Source organism: Lissotriton vulgaris, chromosome 2_1, assembly GCF_964263255.1.
Source record: "Lissotriton vulgaris chromosome 2_1, aLisVul1.2, whole genome shotgun sequence".
NCBI classification, from domain to species: domain Eukaryota; kingdom Metazoa; phylum Chordata; class Amphibia; order Caudata; family Salamandridae; genus Lissotriton; species Lissotriton vulgaris.
In genome coordinates, this window is record NC_141687.1 from 1,270,266,494 (window position 1) to 1,270,278,496 (window position 12,003).

Consider the following 12,003-nt stretch of genomic DNA (forward strand, 5'->3'; position numbering starts at 1 on the left):
AATGCAGATTTATTAGGGCCTATTTTTATTGCTGACACTGGGTTTTTATATAATGCCTTAAATGCATTTATTATTCCTGGACCGAAACCTTTCATAGATAACAAGTCCCAAAGATAGGGCCACGCTACTCTATCAAATGCTTTTTCAGCATCTAGCAGAGTTATCCCTATTGGTATATTAGAGGCTTCTGACCAGTCCATCATTGCTATAATTCTATGTATATGGTCCGCCGTGTCTCTATTAGGAATGAAACTATGTTGCCAGCGAGAAACAATTGTTGGTATAATTCTTGATAGTCTTGTGGCAAGTATTTTTGAATAAACTTTACTGTCGGCATTGATCAAAGATATTGGCCTGTAAGAGGCTGGGTTAAGTGGATCTTTATCTTTTTTTAAAAACGTCATAATTACTGATTTAGCCCAAGATTCTGGTGGTATACCTTTTTGTGCCTCTAAGAATATAGCCAACATATCATTTTTTATGTATTTTCTAAAGGACCTGTAGAACTCTAATGGAATAAGGTCCGGACCAGTTGCTTTGCCCATTGCTAGTGAATTTAGGGCATTTTCAATTTCTTCCCATGTAATCACGGCATCTAACACTAATTTTTGATCAGGAGAAAGGGATGGGAGAAGATTTCCCATGGCAAAATTCAAACATATATCAGATGAGTAATGATCATCCTCTTGTGTATATAATTTAAGATAAAACTTACGAAAAACTTCCAGAATTTCCTCTTGTTTGTTATACACTTGCCCTGTTTCATCCTGAATTATATTGATGGTATTATATACTTCTTTTTGTCTAATTCTTTTTGCTAAGATTTTCCCTGTATTTTCCCCTATCTCATATATCTGAGTTCTATAACTTGCCATAAGTTTTGCTGATTTTTCTGCAACGAATTCTTAACAAATAGACTTGCTAATTGCCAGCCTTCATTCTATATCCACGATTGGTTGTTGGCGTATTATTGCTGTAATTAATTCCTTCTCCCAGAATAATATTTTCTGAAATACCTTCTCATTATTTTCACGCATAATTTTCTGTTTTTTAATTGTATATGAAAGAGTCTCTCCCCTTATCCCTGATTTAAACGTATCCCAGACAGTCTGAATTGATGCGGTACCTCTATTAATATCGAAAAATTCTTTCATCCACAAGGCCAGTGTATTTATATAGTCAGAATCAAGTAATAATTTGCGATCAAAAGTCCAGGACCTTGGTTGAATAATTGTTTCATCAGTTTTAATTTCAATCAATATTGGATTATGGTCAGATATTATGCGTGGAAATAACTCAAAGTTTGTATCGTAAATAAATACTTTTTTAAGAAAAAAAGTAATCCAAACGTACAATTTTTTTATGTGGATGGGAGAAGAATGTAAACACGGGAAATAAAGATTTTTTTTCATAAACTACATCAACTAAGCCATGATCTAGTACCATTGACCGTGAAGACAAAAATGATTTTTTTTTTAACTCCCTGATAGCAAGATATATCAGATATATCTTTATTTGAATCTAGATGAATATTAAAATCCCCACAAAGTATTAGTGATGAAGACCAATTAGAAAGTTCAAGATTTAGGATATCTAGAATACCTGGATCATCCACATTTGGAGCATATACAGCACAGATAGTCCATAATACATTGTTAATTTTAAACTCTGCTATTGCCCATCTGCCATATTTGTCAGCTTTATGTCGAGTTAGTATACCTATACCTTTCCTGAATAGAATAGCAACGCCTTTTGTTGTAGAACCTTGAGATGTACATACCGCTAACTGCATACCTAGATCTTTATATAAATGTCTATCCTTCCAAGTTACATGTGATTCCTGAATACATAGTATGTCATTTTTCATAGATTGTAAAATTTGTGCCGCTATTCCCCTCTTCTTCTTATTATTTAAACCACATATATTCCAAGAGCACACTCGTAACTTTCCCATTTATAACAATATTTATAACAATGTTTGTTTAGTACATAAGGCACCACCTTTATCAAAGAATATAAATGTATGACCTTATAAGATTTCAGATTTTTTTCTCTGACAAGCCACCCATCAAAACATAACAGAATAGCTACATATAGCAAAATAATAATAGACAATCTGTTTTTACTTGCAACTTCGTTTTTTTCCCTCACCCTCCTCACACCCCCCTCTGGGCTCCCCCTGAGCCCTCCCCACCCCCCCACCCCTCAATGCTATCAGGGCAAAGGGACATAGTGTCCCTCGTATTGATGATGTGATGAGCGCTAGGTGATTCTCATCGTGTGGCTCGACTCATGATTATTATACTTTATTCATAATCATTAAAGCCATAGTTAAATCAATTATATCTGGAAATTTCAAAGCAAATTTTATCCTTCATTTGCTATAATCAGTTATTATATCACTTACTAGCTTTTTTTTTTGTTGCTTTTTTCTTCCTCTTTTTAACATGCCTGCTTTCCCCCTTATTATCATATTGCCTCGATTCTCTACTACACTCCTGACCAAGTGAGCAGAAAAAAAAAAAAAGAAAAAAAGCAGATCTATCATTTTTTTCCAAATTTTCAACTTTTCAACTTTGTTCGTAATTCATGTTTTCATTGCTCATAAGTCAAAAAATTTTTTTTCTTTTTTTCCCCCCTCCTTTAATTCATAAACCTCTCAGAGAGACATCAGGAATTCTTTAGCTGCTACTTCGGAGGTAAAGAAAGTAGACCGTTCTTTGTGTATGACTATAAGTTTGGCCGGGTTTAAAAGAAATGCTTGGGCTCCTTTTGCCTGAAATGATGTAATTAGTTGTCTTAATTGCCATCTTAATTGCACCGTGGTATGACAATAGTCCGGTCGTACAAAGAACTCAATGTCTCGAACCTTGCGCTTCTTATTAGGTCTTGCTAAATCGTAAAGAGCTTCTCTTGCAAGAAAATTGTTCAATGCGATCAGGATAGCTCGTGGTTTAGAGGCTGAGGCTGAGGCTGTATCATGCCTTACTTGAAACGGAAATCTGTGCGCCCTTTGAATTTCAATCTCCCACTTCCATTGATTTAGCTCAGGGAAAGCAGCAGAAAAGAGGTCTATCATAAATTGGCGTGGGTTTACATTTTCTTTCCCTTCCGGTATACCAAGGACTCGGAGATTATTGCGGCGAGATCTATTTTCCAAATCCACGAGTTTCCAATTAATCTCCTCTTTCAGACCCTCCATTGATTTCAATTGTGTCTTCTGTTGTGCAATAGAGTCTTCCATTTGTGAGATTCTGCTCTCCGTCTCCGTGACTCTTATAACTGTATCGTTAGAGATTTTCATTACTTTCCTCAGATTATTTTGTAGCTTTTTTACAGCTCCCTGGGTTCGAAGATTTTCAGTTTTAGTTTCCTCTCTGTGGTGCAGCATTACTCTATATAACACTTCCAGTGTTATTTCAGGTGAATCATCAGATGAGTTGTGAGACCCAGAAATTAGAAGCGTTTGAGGTGAGTTAGACCTATTTGGTCTTTGTGATACAGAGTTAGCATCAAAGTTCTCAGGTTCTTCCTCTCTCCCCCACTCAGGTCTGTTCGGGGAAACCTCTGGGTCTGAGTCTAAGTCCTCAGATATACTAAGGTCTTCTTGGTCTTCTTGGCCTAGACCCTCCTGCAATGACCCGGTATTTTGTGCCATCTCATCTGTACTATCAGAGTCTAATGCTTGAGATAAATCAGTCATAGAATAAAAGTTGCCTGCTGAATCCAATGACTCTGTATCATCACCTCGAGTCTCCACAGCGGTCAATGCCTTTTGTATTAAATCACAATTTTTTCCACCGCTAGACGCCCCCTTAGCAGATCCTTCCATATCTAATTGTTTATCTAAAGTCTTCTGAATTGTGTCAGGGTTAACAGATTTTTTCCTAAATATTACAGGGATTTTCGGTATTGCTCCTGTCCTACAACTCCCAGAATCCATCACATTTTCAGCAGTAGCACTTGGTATAGTTACATTAGAGTTATTTAACTGTGGAGCAGCTTGATGTAACCCCTCAGCCACAGTTAGGACAGTTGATTTAGTTTCAATATTTGTGCAAAAAGTGAGATTTGTACTCACAATACTAGCAGACTGGTTATTAGCGTCTATCACAGCCACCGGGTGGATTGTATCCTGGTTTGCTGCAGTGTCTTTGGCTTTTGCTGCCTTGATGTTCCTGTAGGGTTCTTTGGCGCCATTGTAGCCGGGGAGAGCTGGGCAGATGTTACAATGTTTCTGTATCGCCCACGTTGCTCCTTTGATGTTCGGTGTCGGCGTGATACAAAAGATTTCAACTCGTCTCCTGCTCCAGCTCCTAGCGTGTTTTGGGCTGGCAGTGAAGAAATTGGAGTCGGGCGTGTCCACGCCGAGCGAAGGGTTCGAGTGTAACTCTTCCACAGATCAAAGCGCATAACCAAGTTCGGTATGCTTCAGCTTCACCGTCACTTCACGTAGCTTTCCGCCAGTGTGTCTCCCGGTAATCAAGAAAAAACATTCTCTTCCCGACACTGACTCGATGCACGATTTGCCTCGGACCCAGAGAGATCAGAGATTATGCTCCTGCCGCGACTGACTTAACGCCGGCTTAATTGGTGAAGAAACTCGGCATGTCGGAGCGAGCCTCACGAGAGCCTGAACTAGCGTCTCCTCACTCGGACTTGCAGTCCGCCATCTTGCCCCGCATCTCAAGTTTTACTTGTAAGTGGGGTTGGAAACACTTTTCAGGCTCAGTACTGAGCTCAAAAGATGCAGCCCTGAGGTGTCTCCTGATAGGAGGTAGTTAAGTAGAAATTCACTGCTCAGCTGACCCGTCAGGTGCAAACGTATGTCAAAAATGTATGCAAAATGAGCTTTTCAGTGAACAGCAGCCAGGCACATTTTAGCTAGTTTTACTTGTAAGTGGGGTTGGAAACACTTTTCAGGCTCAGTACTGCGCTCAAAAGATGCAGCCCTGAGGTCTCTCCTGATAGGAGGTAGTTAAGTAGAAATTCACTGCTCAGCTGACCCGGCAGGAGCAAACGTATGCCAAAAATGTACGCAGAATGAGCTTTTCAGTGAAGAGCAGCCAGGCACATTTTAGCTAGATTTACTTGTAAGTGGGATTGGAAACTCTTTTCAGGCATAGTACTGCGCTCAAAAGATGCAGCCCTGAGATCTCTCAAGATAGCAGGTAGTTAAGTAGAAATTTACCGCTTGGCTGACCCAGCTGGAGCAAACGTATGCCAAGAATGTACGCAGAACCAGCTTTTCAGTGAAGAGCAGCGAGGCACATTTTAGCTAGTTTTACTTGTAAGTGGGGTTGGAAACGCTTTTCAGGCTCAGTACTGCGTTCAAAAGATGCAGCCCTGAAGTCTCTCCTGATAGGAGGTAGTTAAGTAGAAATTTCCCGCTTGGCTGACCCAGCAGGAGCAAACGTATGCCAAAAATGTACGCAGAACCAGCTTTTCAGTGAAGAGTAGCGAGGCACATTTTAACTAGTTTTACTTGTAAGTGGGGTTGGAAATGAGTTTCAGGCTCAGTACTGCGCTCGAAAGATGCAGCCCTGAGGTCTCCCCTGATAGGAGGTAATTAAGTAGAAATTCACTGCTCAGCTGACCCGGCAGGAGCAAACGTATGCCAAAAATGTATGCAGAACCAGCTTTTCAGTGAAGAGTAGCGAGGCACATTTTAGCTAGTTTTACTTGTAAGTGGGGTTGGAAACGCTTTTCAGGCATAGTACTGCGCTCAAAAGATGCAGCCCTGAGATCTCTCAAGATAGCAGGTAGTTAAGTAGAAATTTACCGCTTGGCTGACCCAGCTGGAGCAAACGTATGCCAAAAATGTACGCAGAACCAGCTTTTCAGTGAAGAGTAGCGAGGCACATTTTAACTAGTTTTACTTGTAAGTGGGGTTGGAAATGAGTTTCAGGCTCAGTACTGCGCTCGAAAGATGCAGCCCTGAGGTCTCTCCTGATAGGAGGTAGTTAAGTAGAAATTCACTGCTCAGCTGACCCATCAGGTGCAAACGTATGCCAAAAATGTACCCAGTATGAGCTTTTTAGTGAACAGCAGCCAGGCACATTTTAGCTAGTTTTACTTGTAAGTGGGGTAGGAAACGCTTTTCAGGCTCAGTACTGCGCTCAAAGGATGTAGTCTTGAGGTCTCTCCTGATAGGAGGTAGTTAAGTAGAAATTCGCTGCTCAGCTGACCCGGCAGGAGCAAATATATGCCAAAAATGTATGCAGAATTAGCTTTTCAGTGAACAGCAGCCAGGCACATTTTAGCTAGTTTTACTTGTAAGTGGGGTTGGAAACGGTTTTCAGGCTCAGTACTGCGCTCAATGGATGAAGCCCTGAGGTCTCTCGTGATAGGAGGTAGTTAAGTAGAAATTCGCTGCTCAGCTGACCCGGCTGGAGCAAATATATGCCAAAAATGTACGCAGAACCATCTTTTCAGTGAAGAGCAGCCAGGCACATTTTAGCATGTTTTACTTGCAAGTGGGGTTGGAAACTCTTTTCAGGCACAGTACTGCACTCAAAAGATGCAGCCCTGAGGTCTCTCAAGATAGCAGGTGGTTAAGTAGAAATTTCCCGCTTGGCTGACCCAGCAGGAGTAAACGTATGCCAAAAATGTACGCAGAACCAGCTTTTCAGTGAAGAGTAGCGAGGCACATTTTAGCTAGTTTTACTTGTAAGTGGGGTTGGAAACGCTTTTCAGGCTCAGTACTGCGCTCAAAAGATGCAGCCCTGAGGGCTCCCCTGATAGGAGGTAGTTAAGTAGAAATTCGCTGCTCAGCTGACCCGTCAGGAGCAAACGTATGCCAAAAATGTACGCAGAATGAGCTTTTCAGTGAACAACAGCCAGGCACATTTTAGCTAGTTTCACTTGTAAGTGGGGTTGGAAACGCTTTTCAGGCTCAGTACTGCGCTCAAAAGATGCAGCCCTGAGGTCTCTCCTGATAGGAGGTAGTAAAGTAAAAATTCGCTGCTCGGCTGACCCAGCAGGAGCAAACGTATGCCAAAAATGTATGCAGAATTAGCTTTTCAGTGAACAGCAGCCAGGCACATTTTATCTAGTTTTACTTGTAAGTGGGGTTGCAAACACTTTTTAGGCTCAGTACTGCGCTCAAAAGTTGCAGCCCTGAGGTCTCTCCTGATAGGAGGTAGTTAAGTAGAAATTCGCTGCTCAGCTGACCCGGCAGGAGCAAACGTATGCTAAAAATGTACGCAGAAAGAGCTTTTCAGTGAAGAGCAGCCAGGCACATTTTAGCAAGTTTTACTTGTAAGTGGGGTTGGAAACACTTTTCAGGCTCAGTACTGAGCTCAAAAGATGCAGCCCTGAGGTCTCTCCTGATAGGAGGTAGTTAAGTAGAAATTCGCTGCTCAGCTGACCCGGCAGGAGCAAATATATGCCAAAAATGTATGCAGAATCTGATTTTTAGTGAAGAGCAGCCAGGCACATTTTAGCATGTTTTACTTGTAAGTGGGTTTGGAAACTCTTTTCACACACAGTACTGCGCTCAAAAGATGCAGCCCTGAGGTCTCTCAAGTTAGCAGGTGGTTAAGTAGAAATTTCCCACTTGGCTGACCCAGCAGGAGCAAACGTATGCCAAAAATGTACACAGAACCAGCTTTTCAGTGAAGAGCAGTGAGGCACATTTTAAATAATTGTACTTGTAAGTGGGGTTGTAAACGCTTTTCAGGCTCAGTACTGCGCTCAAAAGATGCAACCCTGAGGTCTTTCCTGATATGAGTTAGTTAAGTAGAAATTCACTGCTCGGCTGACCCAGCAGGAGCAAACGTATGCCAAAAATGTACGCAGAATGAGCTTTTCAGTGAAAAGCAGCCAGGCACATTTTAGCTAGTTTTACTTGTAAGTGGGGTTGGAAACGCTTTTCAGGCTCAGTACTGCGCTCAAAAGATGCAGACCTGAGGTCTCTCCTGATAGGAGGTAGTTAAGTAGAAATTCACTGCTCAGCTGACCCGGCAGGAGCAAACGTATGCCAAAAATGTACGCAGAATGAGCTTTTCAGTGAACAGCAGCCATGCACATTTTAGCTAGTTTTACTTGTAAGTGGGTTGGAAACGCTTTTCAGGCTCAGTACTGCGCTCAAAAGATGCAGCCCTGAGGTCTCTCCTGACAGGAGGTAGTTAAGTAGAAATTCGCTACTCAGCTGACCCGGCAGGAGCAAATATATGCCAAAAATGTATGCCTAATTAACTTTTCAGTGAACAGCAGCCAGGCACATTTTAGCTAGTTTTACTTGTAAGTGGGGTTGGAAACGGTTTTCAGGCTCAGTACTGCGCTCAAAAGTTGCAGCCCTGAGGTCTCTCCTGATAGGAGGTAGTTAAGTAGAAATTCACTGCTCAGCTGACCCGGCAGGAGCAAACGTATGCCAAAAATGTATGTAGAATTAGCTTTTCAGTGAACAGCAGCCAGGCACATTTTAGCTCGTTTTCCTTGTAAGTGGGGTTGGAAACAGTTTTCAGGCTCAGTACTGCGCTCAAATGATGCAGCCCTGAGCTATCCCTGATAGGAGGTAGTTAAGTAGAAATTCACTGCTCAGCTGACCCGGCAGGAGCAAACGTATGCCAAAAATGTACGCAGAATGAGCTTTTCAGTGAACAATGGCCAGGCACATTTTAGCTAGTTTTACTTGTAAGTGGGGTTGGAAACGCTTTTCAGGCTCAGTACTGCGCTCAAAAGATGCAGCCCTGAGGTCTCCCCTGATAGGAGGTAGTTAAGTAGAAATTCGCTGCTCAGCTGACCCGGCAGGAGCAAACGTATGCCAAAAATGTATGCAGAATTAGCTTTTCAGTGAACAGCAGCCAGGCAAATTTTAGCTAGTTTTACTTGTAAGTGGGGTTGTAAATGCTTTTTAGGCTCAGTACTGCGCTCAAAGGATGCAGCCCTGAGGTCTCTCATGATAGCAGGTGGTTAAGTAGAAATTTGCTGCTCGACTGACCCAGCAGGAGCAAACGTATGCCAAAAATTTATGCATAATTAGCTTTTCAGTGAACAGCAGCCGGGCACATTTTAGCTAGTTTTACTTGTAAGTGGGGTTGGAAACGCTTTTCAGGCTCAGTACTGCGCTCAAAAGATGCAGCCCTGAGGTCTCTCCTGATAGAAGGTAGTTAAGTAGACATTCACTGCTCAGCTGACCCGGCAGGAGCAAACGTATGCCAAAAATGTACGCAGAATGAGCTTTTCAGTGAACAGCGGCCAGGCTCATTTTAGCTAGTTTTACTTGTAAGTGGGGTTGGAAACTCTTTTCAGGCACCGTACTGCGCTCAAAAGATGCAGCCCTGAGGTCTCTCAAGATACCAGGTGGTTAGGTTGAAATTTCCCGCTTGGCTGACCCAGCTGGAGCAAATGTATACCAAAAATGTACCCAGAATGAGCTTTTCAGTGAACAGCAGCCAGGCACATTTTAGCTAGTTTTACTTGTAAGTGGGGTTGGAAACGCTTTTCAGGCTCAGTACTGCGCTCAAAAGATGCAGCCCTGAGGTCTCTCCTGGTAGGAGGTAGTTAAGTAGAAATTCGCTGCTCAGCTGACCCGGCAGGAGCAAACATATGCCAAAAATGTACGCAGAATTAGCTTTTCAGTGAAACGCAGCCAGGAACATTTTAGATAGTTTTACTTGTAAGTGTGGTTGGAAATGCTTTTCAGGCTCAGTACTGCGCTCAAAAGTTGCAGCCCTGAGGTCTCTCTTGATATCAGGTAGTTAGGTAGAAATTCGCTGCTCAGCTGACCCGGCAGGAGCAAACGTATGCCAAAAATGTACGCAGAATGAGCTTTTCAGTGAAGAGCAGCCAGGCACATTTTAGCAAGTTTTACTTGTAAGTGGGGTTGTAAATGCTTTTTAGGCTCAGTACTGCGCTCAAAGGATGCAGCCCTGAGGTCTCTCATGATAGCAGGTGGTTAAGTAGAAATTTGCTGCTCGACTGACCCAGCAGGAGCAAACGTATGCCAAAAATGTATGCATAATTAGCTTTTCAGTGAACAGCAGCCGGGCACATTTTAGCTAGTTTTACTTGTAAGTGGGGTTGGAAACGCTTTTCAGGCTCAGTACTGCGGTCAAAAGATGCAGCCCTGAGGTCTCTCCTGCTAGAAGGTAGTTAAGTAGAAATTCACTGCTCAGCTGACCCGGCAGGAGCAAACGTATGCCAAAAATGTACGCAGAATGAGCTTTTCAGTGAACAGCAGCCAGGCACATTTTAGCTAGTTTTACTTGTAAGTGGGGTTGGAAACTCTTTTCAGGCACAGTACTGCGCTCAAAAGATGCAGCCCTGAGGTCTCTCAAGATAGCAGGTGGTTAAGTTGAAATTTCCCGCTTGGCTGACCCAGCTGGAGCAAATGTATACCAAAAATGTACCCAGAATGAGCTTTTCAGTGAACAGCAGCCAGGCACATTTTAGCTAGTTTTACTTGTAAGTGGGGTTGGAAACGCTTTTCAGGCTCAGTACTGCGCTCAAAAGATGCAGCCCTGAGGTCTCTCCTGGTAGGAGGTAGTTAAGTAGAAATTCGCTGCTCAGCTGACCCGGCAGGAGCAAACATATGCCAAAAATGTACGCAGAATTAGCTTTTCAGTGAAACGCAGCCAGGCACATTTTAGATAGTTTTACTTGTAAGTGGGTTGGAAACGCTTTTCAGGCTCAGTACTGCGCTCAAAAGATGCAGCCCTGAGGTCTCTCCTGACAGGAGGTAGTTAAGTAGAAATTTGCTGCTCAGCTGACCCGGCAGGAGCAAATATATGCCAAAAATGTATGCAGAATTAACTTTTCAGTGAACAGCAGCCAGGCACATTTTAGCTAGTTTTACTTGTAAGTGGGGTTGGAAACGGTTTTCAGGCTCAGTACTGCGCTCAAAAGTTGCAGCCCTGAGGTCTCTCCTGATAGGAGGTAGTTAAGTAGAAATTCACTGCTCAGCTGACCCGGCAGGAGCAAACGTATGCCAAAAATGTATGCAGAATTAGCTTTTCAGTGAACAGCAGCCAGGCACATTTTAGCTCGTTTTCCTTGTAAGTGGGGTTGGAAACAGTTTTCAGGCTCAGTACTGCGCTCAAATGATGCAGCCCTGAGCTATCCCTGATAGGAGGTAGTTAAGTAGAAATTCACTGCTCAGCTGACCCGGCAGGAGCAAACGTATGCCAAAAATGTACGCAGAATGAGCTTTTCAGTGAACAACGGCCAGGCACATTTTAGCTAGTTTTACTTGTAAGTGGGGTTGGAAACGCTTTTCAGGCTCAGTACTGCGCTCAAAAGATGCAGCCCTGAGGTCTCCCCTGATAGGAGGTAGTTAAGTAGAAATTCGCTGCTCAGCTGACCCGGCAGGAGCAAACGTATGCCAAAAATGTACGCAGAATTAGCTTTTCAGTGAACAGCAGCCAGGCAAATTTTAGCTAGTTTTACTTGTAAGTGGGGTTGTAAATGCTTTTTAGGCTCAGTACTGCGCTCAAAGGATGCAGCCCTGAGGTCTCTCATGATAGCAGGTGGTTAAGTAGAAATTTGCTGCTCGACTGACCCAGCAGGAGCAAACGTATGCCAAAAATGTATGCATAATTAGCTTTTCAGTGAACAGCAGCCGGGCACATTTTAGCTAGTGTTACTTGTAAGTGGGGTTGAAAACGCTTTTCAGGCTCAGTACTGCGCTCAAAAGATTCAGCCCTGAGGTCTCTCCTGCTAGAAGGTAGTTAAGTAGAAATTCACTGCTCAGCTGACCCGGCAGGAGCAAACGTATGCCAAAAATGTACGCAGAATGAGCTTTTCAGTGAACAGCAGCCAGGCACATTTTAGCTAGTTTTACTTGTAAGTGGGGTTGGAAACTCTTTTCAGGCACAGTACTGCGCTCAAAAGATGCAGCCCTGAGGTCTCTCAAGATAGCAGGTGGTTAAGTTGAAATTTCCCGCTTGGCTGACCCAGCTGGAGCAAATGTATACCAAAAATGTACCCAGAATGAGCTTTTCAGTGAACAGCAGCCAGGCACATTTTAGCTAGTTTTACTTGTAAGTGGGGTTGGAAACG